The sequence below is a fragment of the Pelodiscus sinensis genome, chromosome 17 (assembly GCF_052426305.1).
Source record: "Pelodiscus sinensis isolate ZL-2025 chromosome 17, ASM5242630v1, whole genome shotgun sequence".
Classification (NCBI taxonomy): Eukaryota; Metazoa; Chordata; order Testudines; family Trionychidae; genus Pelodiscus; species Pelodiscus sinensis.
Genome location: NC_143068.1, coordinates 19098348 through 19125217, shown reverse-complemented (window position 1 = coordinate 19125217; position 26870 = coordinate 19098348). Strand labels below are relative to the sequence as shown.

Sequence of the window (26870 nt, the reverse complement as noted above, 5' to 3'; positions counted from 1 at the left end):
ACTCCCCAATGCCTCCTGGGGCTCTACATTGAGGTAGCATGTCCACATTAGGGAAGCCTGCCTCAGACTAATTTTGAGGCTTTCTTGTAGTATAGACGTGCTATTTCGAAATAAGCTATTTGGGGGAGGGATTCCAAAATAGCTTATGTCGAAATAGCGTATTTCGGCTATTGGTGCTGTCTACACAGCAGGAAGTCCGAGAAAGAATACTCTTCCTCTGACTTCCCTTACTTCTCATACAATGATGTTATAGGAGTTGGAGTAAGTAGTCCTCCAGCATGACATTATTTTGACATTATGTCAAAATAACTGCTTATAGTGTAGATGCAGGCTTTGTTATTTCAGAATGTCATCAGTTACTCTGAAATAAAGTTGCTGTGTAGACATAGCCTTAAATCCAAATTGTGAACAAGTTATTTGTTGTTTGTTTGTCTATGTTCATCGTTAGGTGCTAGTGCAGAGAAAATTAACACATTTTGTAACTTCTTTCAGATCTTTAGTAGAAGAATATTAGTATCCGTGAAAATGTTTTTCATTTCTCAACCACTCATTTGATGAGTCGACAATTTCAGTGCGTAATGTTTCTGATAAATGTGACAATGTAGATGAGCATTCTGCAGGCAAAAACTTGAGGAACTGTGAAATGGGATGTGTGGCCAAAAAACAAAAACAAAAAAAAAAGGTTTTTGCCTCTTTTTGCTAGAAGACTGGTTGCTAATTCTCTCATTCGCCATAAAGTGAAGTGTGTGATGTACTCCATGAGACCATGAGTAATTGTGGAATCCTTTCTATCCATTGTGGGGAGGGAGGGGGAGAAGCACTTGTTTTGCAGAAGCCCAGATTAACTTGACTTTTCTGAAAAAGTAGAATAAATTCCTCTTTTCCTGATTGTTTCACTACCGGTATCTTCACTGGTATGATTAGCTTCCTTGGAAGCATCTTCCACAGGGAATTCTACAGAGATGAAACACAAAGAACTGCTTTAAAACTATAAATCACAAAGTGTGTCCAAATGATCAGTGCAGTGTCCACAGGTGATAGGCACACTAATTTACCATAAATGCGTAGCCAACTATGATAACTACATGTGTAATTTTGTTATGTTTATGATTTTTTTAATGTGTGCAATGCTAAAAATTTGAACCTAATCTCCCACTTGTCAGAATGCAGAATACGTCTAGACTGCAGGCTTCTTACAGAAGAAGATTTTCTGGAAGAGATCTTCCGGAAAAACTTCTTCCGAAAGAAAGTGTCTACACTGCAAAAGCGCATAGAAAAAGCAACCTACTTTTTCGAAAGATAGAGTCCACACTAATTGGACGCTATCTCGCATATAAGGCCACTTGGAACCAGTTCAGGCAGGGTATTAGGTCAGCAGTTGCTTCTGGGTGATGTTACCTAAGGCCATCTGAGACGCGTGCTTAAAGGGACACCCCCAGACAGCCGTTTCTCAGGTTCTGCTGCGTGCTTGCCTACCTCTATGAGGAACAGCAAAGGATTTGCAGTGCGTACTCTGGTTGCCCAGCTTTTGGACACCACAGCATTCTTTTTGCTATGGAGCCAGAGCTGCCTCTGGGCATGTGATGGCCCCACACTGTCATGTTTGTGCAGACCATCTTGATGGTCCTGCCCAAGCTCAACTTCATGCTCATCAGTGAGTCCTTCTGCCTGGATGCGGGAGCAATGCCCTAGCACCTGCACCCCATGGTAAAGAGATGCTTCCGGACACCAATTCCAACTGGTGGGACCGGCTGGTGATGGAGCAGTAGGACGACCAGCAGTAGCTCAACAACTTCCACATGTGGAAGGCCACCTTTATGGAGCTGTATACCTGGCTCACCCCTGCCCTCTGAGGACGTGACACCCACCTGCGGCCCTCCATCCTCCTGGAGAGGCGGGTTGCAATCTCCATCTGGAAGCTCGTCACCCCAAACAGTTAATGGTCGGTGGCCAACCAGTTCGGCATGGAGAAGTTCACCATCCGGGCCCTCCTCATGGAGGTAAGTCACTCTCAGGATGCAGTCCCTGAAGGGGAGCAGGCTGTACTGGAAAGAGGGACTGTAGAAAAAAGGGAGGATGGGGAGGTGTGGGGATGACTTGGGGATGGAGGGAAAGCCCTATCCCTGAGGGGTTGTGCCGTCCTGCCCTCCTACAACCCTGCTGGAGGGTGGCCTCATAGGGGCTGGCTCCTGGGGAGCTTGAAGAGGGGGGCCAGCACCTCCCAAGGGCTCAGGCACTCCCTCTCATTCTCTGTTTTGTGTGTTTCTTTGTCTTCTTCTACAGGTTGTGAGGGCGATCAATTCCATCCTGCTGCACAGGGTCATCTGCCTTGGAGACCCGAACTCCATCGTTGCAGTATTTGCTGCCCTGGGATTCCCCAACTGCGGGGAGTCACTGATGGAACCCACACTCTGATCAGCGCACCACATCATCGAGCAGCCCGATACATCAACAGGAAGGGCTGTTTCTCAATGGTGCTGTAGGCCCTGGTCAATCACCGTGGACAGTTTTTGGACATTTTCATCAGGTGGTTTGGCAGGGCACACAATGTCTGCCTATTCAGAAACTCCAACCTCTACCACAAGCTGGAGGCTGGGACATTCTTCTCCCAGCAGGACTTTTGTGTGAGGGACATGCAGATGCCACTGTGCATTGTCAGGGACGCAGCCTATCCAATCATGCCATGCCTCATGAACACCTGGACCTCAGCAGGGAACAATTCAATGCACACCTCAACCAGGCCTGCATGCAGATGGAATGTGCCTTTGGGTTCCTGAAGGCGCAGTTCAGTTGCCTCCTGACCCGCCTTGACATGGGGAAGCAAAACATCTCTTAGGTGGTTGCAGCGTGTTGTGTTCTCCACAACATTTTGGAGAGCAAGGGGGAGGCCTTCCTCCTAGGGTGTGGGGCAGAGGCAGGCTGCGAAGGGAAGGCCGTTGAGCAGCTGCGGACAGCTGACATCTGCCAGGCACATCAGGCCAGGGAGCACATCCGGGAGCCCCTGAGGGAGAGTTTCTCTCAAGGACCCCAATAACTCTCCCCAGGGTCTCTCCACTAAAGGCCTGAGCCTTCACATCCCCAATACCTTTCCCACAACAACTCCTCCTTTCCCTGTACTCCCAATAAAAACACTAGTTTTGAGTGGAAAAACAAAAACTTTCTTTATTTTTTCTAATAAAAGTAACTGGGGAGGAGTAGGGCTGGGAACCTGGAGGGGAAAGAAAGGAGGAGGGCTCAGGGCTGGGAGTGGCGTGTGGGGTGGCTGATAGAGCCACTTCAGGTCTGGGGACCTCGGTGAACTCAGGGGTGGCTGAGGCTTGGGACCACAGGGGAGTGGGCAGGATGCGGGGTTAGAACAGGGTCAAGGATGGCGGACGGGCCATAGGCATGGCAGGGGGAGCTGGAGTAGGGACAAGATCTGGAATGGGGAGGGCTAGAGTGGGAACAGGACCCAGAAGTGCCATCACTTCCCAGATGGTGGCACGTTAGTTTTCTCCCTGCCGCACAAGCTGGTCCCACATGTGGATGCACTACTCAGAGTCTTCCCGGACCTTTTGAGCCAGGGTTTGCTGTGCGTCATGCAGGATGGCCATGTGCTTCCTCATACAGTCCTCGTGGACCCTCCTGTGCTTGCAGCTCCCCCAGGTTCAGGTGGCTGCCTCTGATGGTGTGGATCACCCCTCAGTGACAGCTGTGGAGGAAAAGAGGGAGAGGCGGTCAGTCATCCATGCACACACTGTCCCTGAGGCCGTGCCCTCCTGTGTGAGCAGTGAGCAACTGTCCTCAGAGCCGAGGACAGTGATGTCCCATGAGCAAGGACATGTGAAGCCTGCACAACAGGCCCAGCCTCACAGGGGCCCTAAGGTGCCCAGGGTACCATGCTTCCCCCCACCCTCCACATCCAACAGACAAGCAGGCAAGGGAAGTGTCCAGCCACAGAGGGATCCCATGGGCTGGAGAGAGGCCTGGAGCAGCCTGGCCTTCCAGAGGGCCTGCACACACACCTGTGCCTGGCAGTGCTGTCCAAGAGAGCAGGTGGTTCCTCAAGCGTGCAGGCATGCCCATGTGCACTCCTCAGAGTGCATGGGGTCGTGCCTGCGCTGTTGACCCCAGTCTGCTTCCAGCAGTGTCTGGTGGTGGGAGGGCAAGTGTGAGACCTCACCATAGCCTGTGAGCAGGATCGCGGGCGTGCACAGGGGCTGCCTGCTGAGTCCATGTGGCGCACAATAACACTGCATGTAATTCCATGTGCACGGACTCCAACACAATGTCCAGCCCCAGGACAGCTTTACAAGCTTCCAGGAGACAGGAATTAGAGAGTTGTGATTAGTATGGATGGAATGTCCACCAGGGTACCTGTGTTATTTCCTGGAGGCCTCTTCTTCTGAAAGAAAACCCTCCTCTCTATCCACACAGCCTTTTTCCGAAAAGGCAGTCTTCCTCAACCAATAAAGAGGACCAGTAAAACTACGCAGTTTGTCAAATATATTGTCAAAGGCCTCAGATATAGAAATCTAATTCAGCTGTGATCAGCACCTTTATTTCAAAATAATGCTAATGTACATTTCTGACCTATAATTATAAATTGTCATAACGGTTACTTGGAGTAGATCATAAAATGGGTTCCTTCCTCTTACTGAACTCCTGCTTTGGGTTTTATGGGATGGCTGAGTCATCTGTTGTTCTGCAGTTTATATAGCCAACAATATGAGACTGACCTATATGCAAACTGGAGACAACCAAACAATTGCATAGCAGTTTCAGTTTGTGAACCTAAATACATTAAGATCTCGCTAGTGGTTAAAAAATATCCTTACAGTAAATTTACAATGAAACTGAGAGTAGCATTTGACTGGCCAATCTAATGCGTATGTTGGGCATCTGGATTCTGATCCTATTAAAGACAAGGGGTATCTTTCCATTAACTTCAAAGGGCAATGGGTTGGGTCCCTGATGAGCAATTCTGCAGAAGTCATCAGTGCTATTGAACAGCATGAAATGAGAGCAGTGTACTACACTAGAATAAGGTCAGAGAAACCAGATGTAATATAGAACTTCTTGTGCTATGCAGGACAGATGCGTGATGCCCCCGCCTACTCAAAAAGTTGCTTTCTGATTTATTTCAAACATCATACATATATGTCTTATCAAGTTCATTTCAATTCATGGACCCTGCCCAGTCCAATCCAAAACATGCATTAGCATGGTCAAACACAAAGCCACAAAATGAATATATTTCTAAGAGCAAATCTTCTTTTGGTGGTAAAATTCTTCTCTGCTCTCTTTGCTTTGGCCACCTAAGTCACCTTATCCCCAGACAGAAAGGTTTTTCCTTGTGTTTTAGCTGTATGTGGTATCAGCAGACTTCTCATATGTCACTTGTGTAAACAGGATGTCACTCAGTTTAGTCATGAGTTACCTACATTCCATTTTCATGGCTCATCCAGTCCATTTTATTGTTGAAAGTTACTAGCACTGAAGAACTGAATCCCACAAGTTACATTTCCTACATGATTAATTTTTGTGTGTGCCTCCTTTAGGTCTTTGTCACCAATCAGGCCTTTGACATTGTCAGAGGTATAGATATCACATATTCAAGATCCTTCAAAGGTCTTATCAAAAGTCTCCAAGGAAAAAAACATCAAAATGGTCATAGTGTGTCAGACCAATCATCCATCTCTAACAATATCTTGTCCTCTAGCAGTGGCCGGTGTTAGATGCTTCAGAGAGAATTAAAGAACAGGGCAGATCATCCCCTGTCATCCAGTCCTGCCTTCTGGCAGTCAGAAGTTTAGGGACATACAGAGCATGAGATTATGTCCCTGACCATATTGTGTAATGGCCATGGGTAGACATATCCTTGTTGGTAGCTGTGTTGCTATAGCTCTTCAGTGGAGACATTACCTCCTGGAAGGGAGGAGTTCTCACATTGGCGTAGTTCAGAGGTGGGGAACCTCTTTTGGGTGTGGGGGTCAGTGACCCACAAATGTATCAGTTGGGCCCAGGCTAGTAGATCTTGTGTGCTCCAGCCCCAAGTGGGGAACAGCAGCAGTGGGCTAGAGTGTCCATGAGGGCTCCCCAATGCTAAGGGTGAGCTCTGAGCCTAAGGAGACAGATCCAGGCAAATCATAGATTCTCTTAGCATAGTTAATCCACCTCCCTGAGAGGTGAGGTACAGGTTAACAAAAGAATTCTTCCATTGACCTAGCACTGTCCTCACTGAGGGTTAGCAACATCTCTCAGGGCTGTGGATATTTTACACTTCTGCAATGAGTTCTACAGGTTGACTGTGCATTGCATGAAGAAGTATTTCCTTATGTTTGTTTTAAACCTTGTACCTTGTACCTATTCATTTCATTGGATAACCTCTTGTTCTCGTGTTATGTGTCCCAGTCTCTTTAATCTCTCTTCATAAGGAAGCTATTCCATCTCCCTCCCTGTTGGCCTTTCTCTGTAGTTTTCCCAATTTTAATATCTCTCTTTTTTTTTTTAGAAAAAAAGAAAAAGAAAACAATAAATGAGACAGTGGCATCCTGATATTTCCAAAGTAAAACATAAATGTAAAAGAACTGAGTTAAATAAACCAGAACAAAATCCCAAGACAGAGAAAAGCAAAATTTAACACTATGTAAAGCACTCTCAAAATTTTGGTGACTTAGTCACAGAAGAATTTTTTTAATAAGGATAGAAAATGGAATATGAGTCCATTATAATGAAAGTGACTATAATAACAGTTGAAAACGGTGTATTTACAACCAGTGCTGAATATTCCTGGTTTGGTTTCTTTTTGTCAGGTTTTTTTAACTAGTTGTTATTCTTTCCTGCTGTAGCCAAATCTCCAAGTGCTTTCATTATCCTTACTTCTGCAAAACTCCCATTGTAATAAGAACTAAAAGGTCTGCAAGATTTATCCCAACTAGCTGTATCCGAAGTAGCCTGTCTGTTTCTTCTAATAGAGTTTACACAGACGTTCATAAGGATGAAGATACACAATAGGGTTTTTTAAAAAGGCTATACATTTTGTCTTTGAACACTCTATGGCACTATAAAGTAAGTCTAATCTTTTTAGCATCTAAATTGTTTTCTAAGTATTTAAGTTGTCTTTTTTATTCTTCTTTGGATAATGACAGTATGTTTGTATAAGATGCATAACAAATATATCTTGAATATCTTTAAAAATGGCTTTTTAAAATTTGCTTGCCTCTTTGTTCCATCTTGCACCCCTGCTGTTCCCCCTCAAAATAAACCAGTTAACAAGGCTACAATAAGGGTATAATGGAGTCAAGGCCATCTCTGACATCAGTGGATAAATATGGTCCATGGCTGTTCCTGAACCCAAATTATTTATTTATGATAATTGCAAGGAGACATCTTGTTAAAGGCAGAACAATTAAATTATGGGGGCTACTAGAGATCGCTAATCCCAGAGGTCTACCACAGGTTCCCAAAATGTAACTTGCAGAACTGGCTTCCAGGTCAACCAATGAACTTTATCTATAGCTGTACCTTGTGCCAGTGGATTGTGAAGTGAGTACGCATGTTAAAATGCAGCAATATTCTATGCTCATAATGGACACTTATATTTGTGTCAGAAAATAATTCTACAACAGTAAAATTTGGAAGAATGTAGGGTGGTGTTGGCAAGTAAAATTTCATGGAATCTTAAATAGCTTATTTTGTTGGCTATCTCAGACCTCTCATGCAACAAGTGCCATTTAAGTTTCAGTGAAACATCTTACTTGATATGCTTTAAGACGATGTGCATTGGGTAATTTTTTAGACCATCTGGGATTTGTGAGTGAGAGTGAGTGTGGGACCTTACCCTTCAGTGATGCCCCACAAAGAAGATAAACTACCTATTTCTGCCAGCTGCTGAGGAAGATCTTCTGTCCCACATGGTAGAACCTTTCTTTTTTGATCGAAAGGACCCGGTATAATTTTTAATCTCTTCCCCATGTGCCTGAATGTGGCTTGTTTAATAATTGCATCTGGAGCACATGGATTCATTACACCATCATGTTCTGATTTTGGATGGAGGTGGTTAGTTGATTGTTGGGATAAAACACCAAGCAAGCCCCCTCTTTTTTACACCTAAGTATGTCTTGATCTGGTGAATGAAGTGTGGCTGTAGTTACTGACAGGACTTGCCAGGCATTCAGCTGTATCTAGATAACTGTATTTCAGTCCATAATTAAACTGACTTTTTCCCCTCTGTTTTTGGCAGTGTCAGGTTATTAAATTACACACAAACAAATTCGGTAAGGCAACCTTCTTTTTACCAGTCAGGTATGACCAAGTTTGGCTTCTGAAATCATTCTGTAAAGCTTTCAGCATCGATTGACATCTTACATGAACCAAAAGCAGCAGTCGCTCCCTCCCCATTCTTTGACGGAAACACATTTTCTTCTCCAAAGCCAAAGAGATCTGCTTATGCAGGATATGTCAATTAGGGGTGGACAGCACCAAGGGATATCATTTCCAAAGTAACCCTTGCATTGCTAAAAGTAATGAGGTCTAATTGAAGTATTACTCAACCATTCAGACAAATGGTATCTTTGTTTTAGAAAGCACATGCAGCATAAGGAAAAGGAAATTCAAAACAACACAATTATGCAGCCACTGTTGACTTACTTTTGGGATAAACTTGACATTTCCTTTCCAAGCATTCATCTGATAATTAATGAAAGTGTCTCTGATTAAATGTACTCTCCTTCACTGTCAATCTTCACATTCCCTTCCCCCCCAAAAAAACAGTTTCCCACTTGTGACATCAAAGTAAGGCCATAAAGTTGCGGTAATGTAATAAAATCAGATATATTGACATGAGTGCATGAAATGGAAAGAAAGTAGAAGGAAAGAAGCAATGGAAACTTTTGGTCTATAGTATTGCTAATCTCAAACTATTATTGATAACATCAGATGATGCTTTGATCCTTCTGTGTTTTACGGCAGTACATTTTCTTATAACACAACTTATAGCATCTGCCTGTGATTGACGTTGTAACAGAATATGTATGTAATACAACATCATACTAATGGCATAATTCTAAAGGCTGTTTCAGGATTATGACTCCTGTATTCATATTTCAGTGTGGATGCTTTCCCACCCACCTCCCAACTTCCAACCTTACATTTAGGCATAGTATCAGAGGGGTAGCTGTGTTAGTCTGAATCTGCAAAAGCGGCTCTGACAAAGTGGGTCTTTGCCCACGAAAGCTTATGCTCCTACACTTCAGTTAGTCTATAAGGTGCCACAGGACTCCTCGCTGCTTTTATTTAGGCATAGATTCTGCAAGTCTTTGAATTTTGCATTGTGGGAAGTGAAAGATTTGTAGGCTTTAGTACCAGTGGGAGTAGTGTCTATGTACAGACAAAAACCAGTTAAAACAATAGGAATAGTGACCCTTTGTACTGAGCTCCTTATGTGTCCAGTTTTTTATTTGCAAGAGCAAATGGTTAAAAAGGAATGAGAGAACCAGTGAAGAATGGGTGGGTCTAAGATGGAAGTTTGAAAAGACATGTGAGAAATTTAGCTGTATGCCTCCTGCTACTGCGGGGGAATAAATTGGCAGCCATGCAGGAAAGCTCCTGTTTGTGCAGGATCAGGTATATTTCAGTGCGTTGCATCTTGATGATCCTTATTTACCTTGCACGTACAATACCCCCATGCTATGGTGGATCAGCTCTTCTTGAAGAAGGGACATTTTATGTTATTATTTTTGTATAGAGGAAATGATTGCTTTCTGCTGCATTTTTATTTCTATCAAAGTATAAGAGCTAAAGCAATAGAATAGCAGTTATTGACACTGATTCATCTGTCTTTCTCTGGTTTTTTTTTTTTTTAAGAATTTTTAATATGACTCAGTAACTAATGTTGAAAGAGTGGTCACTAGGCAGGCATAACAACTACTTTTATTAAAACAACATTTTATCAACTCTAGAGCTCTGCTCTGCTGATGTGTTTAAGGAAATATAGGTTTCCCATAGTTACAATTGGAAGTATCCAATCTGAGGGTGGCTAGCACATCTTGATCACATTAGGATTTATTGTGACTAAAATATGTTCCTGGTGTATCTGTGGGAGAAAACTATTGTGTTCCTTGTAATGTTACTCTAGAGCCAAGCATAGTCCTTAATTCTATGAGTGACACTAAAGTAACACTTGCTATGGAAGAAAAATGGGATTCATAAACCAGGAAGTTCAGATTTACTCCAAGCATCCCAGGTGCCTATGTTACAGCTCAGATGCAGCTTATAAAGAGCGTGCAAAGCTGCTAAGTTTGAAGTAAGAGCCACACTCCAATTTCCCTCAGCTTTCACAGAGTTCAGCTCCGGTGTTCTGTCTCCGGTTGGAAATATTGTGAGGTCAAAGAGGTAGTGGAACAAGGAAAAAGGGGTGATGTCCCAGAGAACTCCAGAGGAACCAGGAAAGAAAAGAAATCCTGCAAAGGGGGAACTGACCCCTAGCAGTAAAGAGGGGCTTAACACACTGTTAAGAGTCAGGCCAGATCTCCACTGGGGGAGAAATTAAATTTTAAGATACACAACTCTAGCTATGAGAATTGCATAACTGGAGTCGAAGTACCTTACACTGAATTTCTGCAGTGGTTCCACTGTCAACTTTTCTTTCTCCTCATGACCCCATGCAGTACTGGGATCATCAGGGGCACCATCAGCATTTGGTTTAGTGAGTTCTTCCTAGACTGGCTAAATCGAACCCCGGAAGATCGATCTCTGGAGTGTTGATTTCCAGGTATGTGTAGACAAGGACTCAGAGAAAAGAGAGTAATGAGAGTAGAGGGGCAGGCTTTCTTTAGGGGCAGGCTCTGAGCATCCCACATATGGATGTGCAAAGAGGTACGGTGAAAGGAGCATCCTGCTCTCCCACAGAACTGTCAGGCTCAATGCAGTGCGTGCACTCTCCTGAGTGTGCGGACTGCTGGGATAGCAAGACATCCCAAAATGGAGTAGAGTGAGGTGAAGGCTGTTTGAAGGTGAGGTGAAGGCCATTTGAAACTTCTGAGGCTCAGCTTCTTGGAACTGAACCTCTAAATCAGCATAATACCACTTCCTTTCTTCCATGTTTTGTGAGTTTTTCAGGGTAGGGACAGTTTTTTCCTATGTATTTTTACAGCAACAAGCACAATGGGCCCCCGATTTTGGTTGGTGCCTCAAAGGGCTGCTCTCACATATATAGTAATAAGTGTTTATATCAGCTAAAAAGCCTAATTCTATGTGGTACTAGACTATGCCCCTTGTCAATCCTAGTACTCCATGGGTCTGCGATGAGAAAGGGAAGTTGACAGGGGAGTACCACTGTTTTCATTGTTTTCCTCATCTCATAGGATACACTCTGCAACATGCAGGCTTGGGCCCACATAAGATATATCATGTCTATGTGTGTGAGAGAGACAGACAGACAGACAGACAGACAGATAAACAGAGAGCTTGCAAATGACATAAGATGTCATTCTACGCGCAGGCTGGCAGCATCTTTTATTCCTGGGTATGTGAGGGACCACTGAAATGACTAAACTGGATTATTAATAATCTAGTCGGGAGCAGTTTAAACTCTTTCATGTGGAGGCTGAAACACCTTGAGCTTTTCTAAGAAGAGTGATGCATTTTGAGCAGAAAAAAACCCTTCATCTTCTGCTGATGTGGCCTTGGCAATCGACTGAACTGACAAGACTGGGTATTTGTATAACAAGCTGTGCTAAGGTGGGGTTTTTTTTTTTTTTTTTTTTTGGCCTAGTGTTTAGAAACACACAGAGGGGGGAAAATTAATAAATATGGAAATCAAATGTAAAAACTTCTTGCACTTGCAACTGGCTTCCCGGAGGGAATTCTTCTCTGTGTTCTCTGCTCTTCTTCCGCTCAGCAAAATGACTGCCAGTCATTAAGTGAAGCTGTAAGGAGCTCACTGTACAGTAATTGAACACCAATGGGCCCTCCATCATTTGCATTTCCTATTTTTTGATTGGCAGCTGTACATGAAATGCCATATCAGTTGAAAGTATGTTGTGAGCTGGCACTAATGATCCAGTGGCTCTGGGGAAACCTGCCATATTGTAATTTGGCTATCAGGCATGAAAGAAATAATTCTAAGTGCCAGCAATGTGAAGCTGAATAAATGTTTCAGTGCTGCAGGTTGCCAAGGGTGACACTTCTGATTTAGTATAAACGAATGCCCTGTTGCCTTTGGGGTTGGGGGAGTTCGCATTGTATCTGAGATGTGTGTATAAAACATTAGTATTAGAAAATGGCTTCAGCGCAGGATGGGAAACAGAGGCCTGGTCCCACAAGGCGACGGAATGTTTACAACTAATGACTGGATGAAAGGATTTTTCTACCTACTATAATGACAGGCAAAATAGGATTTGCTTTCCCTGAAATGGAGAATAATGGCTATGTTAACTCTGCCTTTCCTTTTTCTTTCGCTCTCTAAATGAAATGCTCTTTTGTAAAGAAAATCACATCTGTTTTCTTTTAGGTAGGGGAGTGGAGGGGAAGGATTTAACTCTTTGGTGTTTAAAGGAGTAGGGGATTTTGGTAGATGGCCAGTTGGGGCAACCCTGTTTTCAAGACCGCATATCATAAATCATGGCATGGAGAGCTCTGAGAAGATTGTGTATTCTTTATTCCTAGTCAAACGGATTTGAGAAGAAAGAGAGAAATTCAAATGCCTGAAAACATACATACAAGATGTTTTTATTTTCGTATTTCAATTCCTGCACATGAGTATTCACAAAAGGTGACACTGAAGGGCTGGTATCTACAGATAAGTTAAAATTGGAAGACAAAGTGTAAGAAGCTCCTCTTTTATTCCCTGAGTTCCTTGTTGTTGCACTTTTAAATTTTGCTTGGGAATTTTAACCCAGATTTTTATAGCTGTGAGTTTACTACTGAGTATGCAGATGGGTTTACCCATGCAACAACTGTGATTGTATGTACCACTGAAGTAACTGTGATGGGCAACAGCTAATATAATTACATCTGTGCACACAGTTATGCTAAGTGTGTGTATGCTTTTGATAGCTCTTACTGCAGTCATGAAAATTTGATGCACAGTTTGTTTTATTCTTTGCAGATAATAGGATTCTAGAAATATTTTAAAGAAAAATATATAAAAGCATGTAAACAATTTGAACCTGCTTTATTTCCATTCAAGTCCACAAATGTTGTGAGTTCTTAATTTGGTTCTCCAGTTACTCTGTTCTTCCTGAAATGGAAATAATTCCCAATTTGTATTTATTTTATTACTCTGCTGTAATTTAAAAAGGGTATCTGAAAACCTGGCTGGTAGTGGTAACCTAGCAATGATATAGGAAAAGAGTTTGTAACTCAAAGACTCAGCCAAGAAGTAGCAAGTGAAAAGAAAGATACAAAATTAGATAGATCAGCTTGTCAATATTTTGTCCGCTGGTGTGCTGAGACTACTGTCTATCATGCTGATCACAAACTTCTCATTGTTTTCCTATATTCCCCCATCTGTCTGTATCCATCAGTTCTCTGTTAGTGCATACTAGGGGTGTGTCTAGACTACATGCCTCCTTCGACGGAGGCATGTAGATTAGCCAGATCGGAAGAGGGAAATGAAGCCGCGATTAAAATAATCGCGGCTTCATTTAAATTTAAATGGCTGCCCCGATCTGCCGATCAGCTGTTTGTTGGCAGATCGGGGGAGTCTGGACGCGATGCCCCGACAAAGAAGCCTTTCTTCATCGACACAGGTAAGCCTCGTGAAACCAGGTTTACCTGTGTCGATGAAGAAAGGCTTCTTTGTCGGGGCATCGCGTCCAGACTCCCCCGATCTGCCGACAAACAGCTGATCGGCAGATCGGGGCAGCCATTTAAATTTAAATGAAGCCGCGATTATTTTAATCGCGGCTTCATTTCCCTCTTCCGATCTGGCTAATCTACATGCCTCCGTCGAAGGAGGCATGTAGTCTAGACACACCCTTAGAGTGAGATCTCTTTGCGCTGTGTTTGTACAGAGCCTAGCACAATGGTGTTCTTGACCATGACTATGGATTCTAAGTGCCATGATAATAATTAATTACTAATTTGAGCAGATCCCTGAACTCATTGCCAGTTTTTGCTACTATTCAAGGGGCTATTCAGAATTTTTTAAATGTATTAATTAATCAATTTATTATTATTATTATTATTATTATTATTATTATTATTATTATTATTATTATTATACCCTTGGATAGTAGCAAAAATTGGCAACACCTTCAGGGATCTGGTCAAATTATGTGCATTGGAAACCCCTGTGTGAAGTGTTGAGTATCCTGTATTCTCACAGCCATGAATGGTCATTGAAAGCACTGAGCACCATGCAGAATCAGGGTTTTAATGTTTCATTGCTGCTTTAATTGTTGCTGTGAGGCCCCGTGATAAGAAGCCAGGTGTGATGTGCAAGACTAAGTGACAAATTAGAAGCACACCATCCACGCCAATGGATGAACTACCTTGAAAAGAATACACATTAATTGGAAATTTATGAGGGTAAAAATATCAGAGCAGATAGTCCATTATCACAGATGGTGAGCTAGCCTCAAATTTTGTATCTGGATTTTGAATAGCCCCAAAAAAGTTAGAGAGAGGTAAAAGGTTGACTTCAGGAATTTGATTTGGACTCTTAAAAAGAAAAATGTTATTTTCAAAATGTGGATCTGGATTTGTCTTAAGATTCCAAACAGTTGCATCTCAAATGTAATGTGCCATTTAGAACATCTGATCAGACTCAAGTACATAAGAACATAAGAACGGCCGTACTGGGTCAGACCAAAGGTCCATCTAGCCCAGTAGCCTGTCTGCCGACAGTGGCCAGCACCAGGTGCCCCGGGGGGGGGGGACCGAAGACAATGATCAAGCGATTTGTCTCCTGCCCATCCTTCTCCAGCTTCTGACAAACAGAGGCCAGGGACACCATTTCTATCCCCTGGCTAATAGCCTTTTACGGACCTAACCTCCATAAGTATTATCCTTATGATGATTCATGCCACTCTATATCTTTTAAGTCCACAAGAAGTGGTATGAAACAGAGGCAAGAAGAGGCACTCAGCCCTATGGCCCCATCATACAACAACAACACGTTACAATTACAAGAAGTTTCTTTTGTCATTTGATATCATGAATCAGAATTTCTTGATGAGACTTCCAATGCACTGAACCACTATTGCAAAGCCAATGGACTTTCAGAATCACATTCTGCCTTCAAATTTGGTTTCAGAGGGATAATCTCCTTGAAACAAACAGACTGTTTTGCATGGTATACATCATGTACAACTCAATTGAGGTGTCCCAGTTACTTTGGCATGCCCTTTCCCTGATGAGGGGAAGGACATACAAATAAAAATGGAAGTTTTCTATAAAAACAGCATGTTTTGGATAGAGAAAATGTATTTTTTTTAATCAAGCGGAAGCTAAGACAAAGCTGAATCTAGGCTGCTTGGGTTTATGAGGTAACTATTCAAGCTGTCTGCATCACATAACCATTCAGCCACGGTCGAGAGCTTTGCAAAGTAATCAATACATGAGGAGTATCCTCATTTACTCTTATAAATATAATGTATGTTATATAGTTCTCATTGTAACACATCAGCTACATCCCTTTATTCAGCTAGGGACAAATCCATCTCTCTTTACTAACATGAATAACACTGTAGCAAGGACTGCTTGAGTAATTGACAGCACAATTTAGCTCATAAAAGCTATTGATAAGGTCTCGCTCTATATTTATATAGGACTGAAATGAGAATATACAGAGGATGATAAGGTATATAGAGAAAATGAGAAAACTGGAGAAAGAATTATCACTGTATAGAAGAAAAATCTATTCAATAAAACTAATAAATTGTGCCATAGTGATATTTTAATTATATAAAAGGGATAACTTTATAGACACTGGTTGATCCGTAACGCATACATGACTAATTCCTGATCTGTGCATGTATTTAGCACAGTTATCCTCCAGTGAATGTATGAGCAAATGGCCAGCTAGCTATCATTTGTGTTTGTGTATCCACTGTGTTTGCACCTGCAATCACAGAAATAGACCATGCAAAGTAGGTGGGCAAATCCATGTGAAATTCTGAAAATATGGGCCACCATCAGAAGTAGTAACAAATAGGGAAGGTGGAATACATATGCATAATATAGTACTTTAACCTAATAACATGACCACTTGCAAGCTTTAGCATAACACTGAAAATTGCTAATGGAGCACTGTGCAGATATTCATGATACAAGCAGTCAGGAATCATGCATAATGGAACAGTGCAACTGCTAACAGCAGATTCACACAAGATAATTTAAACTTGTTTGTATGGAAATGAAGAACTGATCTTTGAAGTGGTCCTTAATGAGATTCTGCTTGATCCTCACTGTATCTGGAGAGAGCGTTCCCTTTTCCTTTTGCATCCAGCTTATGTTTGTGGGGGTGCAGAAACAGGATTCGTTTAAATTATGAATGCCTATTTGCATCTACACAGTATTAGGTGAGAAGTAGGTGTCACTAGTACCTCATGAATGTTTGTAAAAATTACGCAAATACATAGACCCAGGCCCATTAACAGGGGGAGGTAATGGGGATAGTAGCCTTGGGGCCTGATGATTCAAAAGGGCTTGGGGGCCCTGGCTGTTAATGACACTGTTAGCCCCAGTCCTGCTCTTTCATCTGAGGCTTCACACCTTCCATTGCTGTGTCCAGACTCAAGGGTTTTTTCGAAAAAAGTAGCCTTTTTTCGAAAAAACTTCACCTGCGTCTAGACTACAGACATGTTCTTTCAAAATTAAATCGAAAGAACGCGGCTTTTCTTTCGACGGCGGAAAACCTCATTTCATGAGGAAGAATGCCTTTTTTTGAAAGTGCTCTTTCAAAAAAAGGCATTCTTGAATGCAAACAGGGCTTTTCCGAAAGAGAGCATCCAGACTACCTGGGTGCTTTCTTTCGAAAAAGCGGCTTGCTTTTTCGAAAGTACTGCTTGCAGTCTAGACGCTCTTTTTTGAAAGAGGCTTGCAGTCTAGACGTAGCCCAGGAGTGCAGAGCTCCCTCCATCTCCCCCGCCCCCGCCCCCCACCCCCCTACACTCACACCTTGCCCAGAGGCCTGGCAAGTCTGGCAGCCACTCCACATAGACCACTCGTACATATTGCATGTTATTTTTCTTCCTGATTTGTAGACATAACAGAGTCTGTGTTCCTTGGTTAGACAGTATAGGAGATAAGAAATCAAAATTATATACACGTTGAACTTCTCCAGTCCGGCTCTCTCTGGTATGGCAACATCCATAGTCCGGCATGATTTTAGTTTACCAGACCATTTATCATGCATGTGGCTAAGTTTCTCAGGGTGCGTCTACATAGCAGCCTTACCTCAAAATAAGCTATGCAAATTGTGTAGCTTATTTTAAGGTTATTTCAAAATAAAGCACGATTCCAGCAAATCCCTTAACCTTCATGGAATAAGGGTTACAGCGATGCCGGAACAGCACGCCCATTATTTCAAAATATATATACTTCCGGTATCCCGAAATAGCCCTACTCTCTCGATGTAGCCTCACAGTCCCATGAAGTTGGTTTACAGCCACCAGTCCTGCCTCTCAATGTTCTGTGCTGTTATTTAGCTCTAATTTACCCCTAAATGTCATCTACGAGATCAGGAAGTAGTAGAAGACTTGGTAATGCTGTTAAAACAATATTGACCTTCCAAGGTTTGGCAAATTCCTACACACACCAAAACCCAGGAAAACTAATAACATGTCTTGTGTGTTTCAGCAAGAAATAGGTCTTTTTTCTTTATGGAAGTTTTCATTTCCAGTTGATGCCTTGCATTTCTGTGCACTACAAAATATTCTTGGGATGGCTTTAAGGTATATGGCATTGCTATAAAATCATGTATCCTTTATGACTATTGGAAAGTAGACAAAATATTGATTTGCTATAAAGTAGTTCTAGATACTATCAAACTCAAGAACAGACTTCCCTCATAATTTATTGCTGAATGATTAGCCATATCTGAACTTCAACTACATCTTTGGAAAAAAGTCTGTCTGGTAAATAGGAACTTATTTTTTGGCTTTGCTTTGTTTTGATTTGAGGGACAGAGGGAGAACATTTAGGGTTTGCTTGTTATTTAAAATCATAAACCTAGGGAGAATTTCGTTAAAACGAATAACAACATTTTCATGAGGGGGCCCACTTAATTTCTGTTTTCTTGCAGATTCCCTATGTACGTCTGTCTTCTGGTTCTGTCTTCAGCTAAAACCAACTGAATGTCTTAATATAGCAATAAACCTCTGAGCAGACTGGAATTTGAAAGGCATACTCTTTTCTATAAGAGCATCATGAGAGGAAGGAGTCTAGTTTACTGTGACTCACTGGTTGGAGTTCATATAAGGCTACTGTAAACTAATACTACTTAAAAAACTTTAAAAACAACAAATAGTCTGATAGCATTTTAAAGACTAACAAAACATGTAGCTGGTATCACGAGCTTTCATGGGCACAGCCCACTTCTTCAGATGCCATTTAGTTAGCTGGCTTCATAAAAAGCACAGTGGAAGCCTTTCTGAATATCAGAACTGAATGAGATACATTTAGCATCAGTGATTTTAATAAAGTATTTGCAAGTAATGGTAGAGGTCCCTTTGGAAGGCTGCCCGCCTTTCTTAAGTAGTTTAAAAAGCAGGGATTTTTCAGCTCAGTGTTGACTGCACCAGTGGCCAGGGGAGCCAATGGGGTTGCCAGGCCACTGGGCAATGCGTGGGGGTGGCCAGCTCCACACTCCTAAGAGGGATGGAGCTTCAGGCCAAAGGGGCAGGTCTGGGACAGCCAGCCCTCCAGCGGCACCCAGACAGAATGATGCTCTCTGTTCCCCGGGCAGCCCTCAGAGCCGGCCAGAGAAAACAACACAGTGTTCCTGCAGCAATTCTAAAGGGCCCACAGCTGCTATTGCTACAATGGCAGCAGCAGCAGCTAAGAACCCTGGGCCATTTAGAAATGCTGAACCTTGGGGAAATTGCTTCCTTTGGCCCCCATATTGGTGGGCCTGCCATTTGCATTATCAGCTGCTGTAGACTGAAAATAGCCCATATCCTGTGTACTTGCAAAGCTGTCTGTGCCTGATGAGCATGGATGTCACTGGAAGGAATTACAAGTGAGACATTTCACATTGCAAAGAAGTTTGTAGAAATGCCAAATCCTGAGAGGCGACGAGTACCAGCAACTTTTATTAAGATGATTCCACTGAATAGCTCTTAATGCTAACAGCTCTCCAAATTTGGACCATTGTCTTCAGTAGGTGTGTGGTGTCTCCGCAGCAATCAGGATTCTCTCCTTTCAATTGCCATACCAGAGTACACATTCCTATTGTGTAGGCCTGGTGCATTCCCATCAGCATGCCCTGCGAAAATAATAGAACCCGTCAGAGGTTTAAAACTTTTCATATGCATCTCATGGATAGGTAGTCGTATCTGTCTCACATCTGAGGTCAGTTGAACCCTTATTCCAGTTACACAGAAGACCATTTTTAATATTATCCATAATTGTATTTAAATAAAGTAGATTATTGATGGGGGGAGGGATAGCTCAGTGGTTTGAGCATTGGCCTGCTTAAACCCAGGGTTGTAAGTTCAATCCTTGCAGAGGCCAATTAGGGATTTGGGGCAAAAATTTGTCAGGGATGGTACTTGGTCCTGCTGTGAAGGCAGGGGACTGGACTCAATGACCATTCAAAGTCCCTTCCAGTTCTAGGAGATAGACAATCCTTATTATTTATTTTTATAGATTAACCATCTTCTGTGAAATAAGATCAAAATAATCACGTGAAATCATTTTTAATATACTCATTGTTTTAGGTTCAGAGGGGTAGCTGATTGTTTTAGGTGTTTACTAATGTTTGATAAACATGTAATTTTAGAATACTTTCAACAATATGATTAGCAATTGTTTAATAAAATTCTGTCTGCTTCATAATAATTATACTTAGTAACTTCTCCTCCTCTGGTATTTACCAATGTCCAATACAGGTAGTACTTTAGAGGGCTATATTTTTGGACAGCCTCCTATTTGCATGCCTACTTCTGGACTTTCAATCCATTGCATTTTTAAAGGAGCTCCTTGTGCAACAGTTAGACCTGTGAAAACGCTTCATCCTCATGCACAATACTATATTCTTAAGTGTTGAAATGCTTGATTTGCACACACTGAGCACTAGTTTCAGTGGGATTCATAACTCTTTGCAGGATTAGGCCCATGAATTGCTGGTGCTTGCATTTATGGGCATACAATGTCAAAGGAAAGAGCTAAAAATTTAGCCGTCTCTATTTTTGTTTGCCCCATGCAAGGTTTCTTTATGTATGTGGAAACTCTATGGCTACGTCTACACTGGCCCCTTTTCCGAAAGGGGCATGCTAGTTTCACAGGTCGTAATAGGGAAATCCACGGGGGATTTAAATATCCCCCGCGGCATTTAAATAAAAATGTCCGCCGCTTTTTTCCAGCTTTTAGAAAAGCCGGAAAAGAGCATCTACCCTGGCCCCGATCCTCCGGCAAAAAGCCCTTTTCCGGAGGATCTCTTATTCCTACACTTTGAAGTAGGAATAAGAGATCCTCCGGAAAAGGGCTTTATTCCGGAGGATCGGGGCCAGGGTAGACGCTCTTTTCCGGCTTTTCTAAAAGCCGGAAAAAAGCGGCGGACATTTTTATTTAAATGCCGCGGGGGATATTTAAATCCCCCGCGGATTTCCCTATTACGACCTGTGAAAGTAGCATGCCCCTTTCGGAAAAGGGGCCAGTGTAGACGAGCCCTATCAGTGTCTATTTCCCATTGATACGTACAGATTTATTGTATTTATAATGTGTTGGTCATGTAATTACTGAAGGGTGACATGCTTACACATGTGCCTATTAAAGCAGTAGGAATTGGAGATGAAGAACATATAAGGTCACTATTCTATTCCAGTGGTGTCAAGCCCATTCTGTGGAGAGGGCCAAATAACATTTTTAATTATGATCCATTTGGCTGGTACGACAGAATTAGGGTCATACGCCACCATTGATTCATAGCCTGCTGTTGACATTGGGAGGTTTACATAAAGGGCAGAACAAGACCTTTATGAAGTAACTGAACCTCATGTTAGTAAAGCCTCTGCCACATTTGACATCAGTCAGTGGGGGAAAAGAAATTATGCACTTTTAGCAGGGCAGCTCTCCCTTCCCCTTGTTTAACTGGCCATTTGCAAGCACAGTGATAATCATTGCACACACAAAGCTGCAGGAACAAGCATTTGGAGGTTTTAAGGCCCAGAATTTCCAACTCTCTGGCAATTTGTGAGATGAAAGGTGCTATAGAACTGTAAATCCCTGTTGTCTGGCTGTACAGGAAGAGGGACAGGAGACATTTGACATGGGTTTCATCAGGCATCAACTTTATTATTAGATGTCTGGGACTACCCAGTAGCTAAGAGTGCATAGTGCAAGTAAGCCCCATATTTATTCCATAATTACATGGGGGGCTTTTACAAGTTCTACCTCTTTTTCCATCCCTGTTCCTCCAGCAAACCCATTGCCGGGACCTCACCATCCACCCCCCCATACCTTAGTTGTTGGTATTCTTGTTATTTTATTGAGTTTATATTTAGGAGGGAGTCTCCTTTCCAGAAAGTTCTGAGAATCTGTCCTCTAAAAATCAGACCCATTTGGCACATCTTAAACTCACACTCAAATACTGAAGCAAACAAAATCGCTTCTTATGTTTGAGAACCTAGGCCTGTAATGTTTGGGGATTTCAAAATAGTCTTGTGGTGGCCACTTTCTATGGCTTACACAGTGTGGAAGGTTTTCTAAAAGTTGAGTTTCCAAACAGATTTTTTTGGTGGGGAGGGTATAATGCACTATCAACATGAAATAAGGCATGAAAATGGGTGTCAGTACAAACCTCTGTCATCCTGCACAGCTCCTGATTTAGGCTTAAGTCTTCTATTTGAACAGGCTGAACGCAATTGACAAGAAGCTGTGGAGAATTGATGTTGCATGAACTTTTTGTTTAGTTTCCAACTGACAGCACTGCTCTGCACTTCTCAGCCTGTGTGCGTCTGTGTGTTCTGCAGAGACGGTCACTTGCTCCCTCCTTTCAAATTAGCTTGTGAAATGGTTGGGATAATTTAGGACTTGTACTGCCTGATCATTGGTACAGTTACAACAAATAAAACATTTTAATATGAGCAGTCGCTGCATGTTTACTGTATCATATTGCTGGGAGCTGAATGTGTGCCAAATGCTATAACAGAAGGGAGTATATGAACTCCAGAATGATGACACTAATAAGGAAATTACAAAAGGCCCAACAAATGGCATTTGTGTTAAATCAATAATGCTCTGTTTGGTTTTTTTTATTCTAATCTTTCTTCAAAAAAAAATTATCTTTCCAAACAGTTGGCAATTCCCATTCTTGTTCTTCTTCCTGAACATAATTAAAAACATGTTGTGGCGTCTACTTAAGACATCAACTTTCCCAAGCCTGTCTTGTCCACTGCGTTTTAAACAAAGACACTTGTTTTGGCATTGTGCCCTTAATTAATCATTCGAGGCTTTATTGCAGTGCAAAAAAATGCCTTTGTTTAATGATTCATCACAAGCCCAATTTCAGCAGAACTTAATCAACTACAGGGCTAACTTTCTAATCAGCTTAAGTAAAAACAACAACAACAAAAAGATTGAAGCGTTGTTTTCAGTTTATCATGTTGATAAAGAAGTATTTCTTTATGACATTATTTCTGATTTAAATCTATAGAGACTAGATTGATCCGTTACCTTTAGAGTTCAGCAGAAGGATATATGTTACTTATTGTGAAAACATGAATTTGAAGTCTTCATGAATGCCAGGTAACATGGACTTCAGAAGAGATTGAATGACATTAAGCAGACCTTGTTGAAGAGTGACTCCAGGCATTGGTGATAAATTTGAATCTTTTAAAGTACAGTACGACAGAAAAATAATGAAAAATATTTGCTGTATATGGTTTTAGTGAGTGTTCAAATTATTTTTCACCACATTTGCTTTTTCCTATTTTATTTTTATTTCAGGATACTATGCCATTCCTCCATTTTACTCTCTCTTGAAATCTCTATGCAACTCTCAAGGTTTTTTGGGGAGTAGCTTTTCATGGTGAATCAATTTAAAATTATATTTCTTTTCAAAAGGACAATATACTGTTGAGTTCTTTGTTCTTCCTTTCTTTATTTTGAATTAAAGATTAGTTGAACCCTCCCCAGATACTAAATTTGTATTGGCATCTGCATCTGTATCTGCAAAAATGAGCCATGGATACAGATACCCGCAGACATTAGGGCTACATCTACACTGGCCCCTTTTCCGGAAGGGGCATGTAAATTTCACTAGTCGTCGTAGGGAAATCCGCGGGGGATTTAAATATCCCCCGCGGCATTTAAATAAAAATGTCCGCCGCTTTTTTCCGGCTTTTAAAAAAGCCGGAAAAGAGCATCTAGACTGGCCCCGATCCTCCGGCAAAAAGTGCCCTTTTCCGGAGGCTCTTATTCCTACTTCAAAGTAAGAATAAGAGCCTCCGGAAAAGGGCACTTTTTCCGGAGGATCGGGGCCAGTCTAGACGCTCTTTTCCGGCTTTTTTAAAAGCCGGAAAAAAGCGGCGGACATTTTTATTTAAATGCCGCGGGGGATATTTAAATCCCCCGCGGATTTCCCTACGACGACTAGTGAAATTTACATGCCCCTTCCGGAAAAGGGGCCAGTGTAGACGTAGCCAAAGTGAATATCTGCAGATTTGCTGGGCGCTAAAGAAATAAAGTAAAATAGCCACAGATTATTGAAGCAAGTGGGCTGTGCCCACGAAAGCTCATGATACCATCTACATGTTTTGTTAGTCTATAAAGTGCTACAAGACCATTTGCTTGCTGTTTTTTTTTCTGTAACAGACTAACTCGGCTACCCCCTGAAGGTCCTATTGAAAGTTATGTATATACAGGCAGTCCCCGGGTTACGTACAAGATAGGGACTGTAGGTTTGTTGTTAAGTTGAATCTGTATGTAAGTCGGAACTGGCGTCCAGATTCAGCCGCTGCTGAAACTGACTGCCAGTTCTGACTTACATACAGAATCAACTTAAGAACCCCAGGAGTCCCCAAGTCAGCTGCTGCTGAAACTGATCAGCAGCTGATTCCAGGAAGCCGGGGCAGAGCAACTCTGCCTCGGGCTTCCTGTAGTCAGCGCTGGTCAGTTTCAGCAGAAGCTGACTTGGGGACACCTGGGGCAGAGCAGCTGGGGTGCTGCTGGGTTGCTCCAGTAGCGCCGCTCCTCGGTGCTACTGGACCAACCCAGCAGCACCCCATCTGCTCTGCCCCAGGCGTCCTGATTCAGCCGCTGCTGAAACTGACCAGCAGCGGCTGAATCAGGACGCCTGGGGCAGAGCAGCTGGGGTGCTGCCGGGTTGGTCCAGTAGCGCCCAGAGCGGTGCTGCGGGACCAACCGGCAGTGCCCCAGCTGCTCTGCCACAGGTGTCTGGAGAAGAGCCTAGTCTGCTGGGGGGGGGAGGGGCGTACTAGCTGCGCCCCCCACCCTCCACCCCAGCAGACCAGGAAGACGTGGGCGGCAGACCGAGACGCACCGCGGTCCCGCCACCTGGGTCCTCCGCGGCTTTGCTCCCAGTCTCCCTGGTCTGCCAGGGAGACGGGGAGCAAAGCCTCTGAGGACGCCAGCAGTGGGACAGCCGCGGGGCATCTGGGCTGTCCCGCTGCCGGCTTCCCCGCGGCTTTGCAAAGCCTCGGGGAAACCAGCAGCGGAGCAGCCCAGGCGCGCCTGGGCTGCTTCGCTGCCCGAGCCCCCCCGCGGCTTTGCTCCACGTCTTCCTGGTCTGCAGACCAGGGAGACGCGGAGAAAGCCCCGGAGTACACGGGCGGCAGGACCGCGAGGTCCCGCAGTCCATGTCCTCCGGGGGAGCCCCGTTCGTAACTGCGGATCCGACATAAGTCGGATCCGTGTAAGTCGGGGACTGCCTGTATATTACAGTAGCACTTAGGCTACGTCTACACTGCAGAGCTATTTCGGAATACCTGTAGACCTCATTACAAGAACCATTAGCACCTTCATTGTTTGTTTGGTTGGTTAAGTCATTAATTATCTTCCACACCTTAATGACTTAACCAACCAAACAATGAAGGTGGTAGTGGTTCTTGATATCTGTGTAGAATCTGGTGTTGGTCATCTTCCTTTCCAAGTGCAAACCAATGGTTCTTATCAGCCTTTTGTAACTATTTAGTTTTTAAGGTGCTACTAGACTCCTTGCTGTTTTTACATTTTTTCCTGTTACAGACTAACTCGGCTATCCCTCTGAAGCTGTTCTATTCACTCTCTTTATTTCTTCCTCCCCTCCTTTTTTTCCTTCTCTCTTCCTCCCTCCCTTCCTTTTTCCCTTATTTATTCTTGGATCTGGACTTCCAACACTCCTGTCATCTGAAGAAGTGGGTTGTACCCACAAAAACTCATGATACTATCAACATGTTTTGCAATTAATATAGTGAGCCATGCCATAGTTTATATTTTACTTAATTGTCACTTATATTTAATAAATTATAACATGCACATACCTATGTATATTTCATATAATCTTGTAATATTTATTATGATTTTTTCACATGGGTTTATGGACTATACTGGATTTATTTATTTGTTGTGGAATTGACTTTTCCCCATTAGGCATTAGAGTATCTGAATAGGGAAGAGAATTTGATACAAATACTTAGAATTCCTTCTTCTTCTGATGAATTGCACAAGCCCCATTCACATCTCTTAAATCGGTCTCATAGAGGCTGAAATTTACAAAAATGTTTGTTCGGATGTTTATTTCTCTTTGGTCATCATTATGTCTAGTAGATGGCACTACTGGAAATGAACTCTGCTAGTTCCTAGCATAGGCTACCAAAATATTTCAATGCAATGGCAAGCTTTTAACAATGAATACCAAGTGTGTGAATATATATTTGTAATAAGTCTGATCATCTCAATTCTCCTCTCAGTATGTATGCACAACTCCCATTAAAACCACTGGTGAATTACTGTGTCATTTATGACTCAGATCCCAGTAATTCACCATTGCCTTTAATGGGAGTTATGCATTCATACCGAGGGAAGAATTGAGCCTGGCAGATATTAACAATGAATATCAAGTGTGATCATTTGAATATTAGAAAAAAATTGCTTCCAAATCTGTTTTCTTGCTTTACACTGTAATACCAGGCTAAATAGGGCCTACGAATTTGGTGTGCTAGCTGCTAGATTAGCTGCCTAAATTCATTACAAAAGCAATCCACAATATGAACTGATCAAAAATGGACTTGGAAATTTTATCAGATCAATCATAATATCTGAATGCTACTATGAATCAATCCCATTTGTTCCAAAATCTCATTCACCTTCTCCACTTTTCTTTAGGCCTCTTCTCACCCCGATGGGCAGCAAAAGCTTCACTAAAATTTACTCACTGTATCCTCACCATGCCAAGATTAGCCAACAGTGATGCCACAGGATGGCTGCAGTGATGCTAGGTTGCCCAAGTAGCTTTCTTTCCCCTCCCCCTCCACGCCAGGAAAACCTGCTTAAAAGCCCTGGATGTGTTCTCTGGCCTGATCACTCAGGTTACTTTTCGTTGCTGCTTAACAGCTGCTAACAAAAAATTCCAGGGCTTCATCTACAATGCAGGGTCTCTTCCACAAAAACTTCTCGCACAAAAGCACATCCAGACCGCAAAGCGCATCACAGAAGCGATGTGCTTTTGTGCAAGAGAGCACCCACACTACATGGACACTCTTGCACAAGAAAGCTCTGAT

The 26870-nt window shown here is 42.6% G+C and overlaps 2 protein-coding genes across 2 annotated transcripts in view; one reads left to right on the top strand and one right to left on the bottom strand.

Moving 5' to 3' along the window:
• TSHZ2 (teashirt zinc finger homeobox 2) overlaps window positions 1-26870 on the top strand; it is a 296013-nt gene that overhangs the window by 243711 nt on the left and 25432 nt on the right. The gene's annotated exons all lie outside the window — the stretch shown is intronic.
• ZNF217 (zinc finger protein 217) overlaps window positions 19336-26870 on the bottom strand; it is a 102190-nt gene continuing 94655 nt past the window's right edge. Inside the window, exon 7 of the transcript XR_016347031.1 lies at window positions 19336-19414. The gene's annotated coding sequence lies outside the window, so the exon portion shown is untranslated. The remainder of the gene's footprint in view (window positions 19415-26870) is intronic.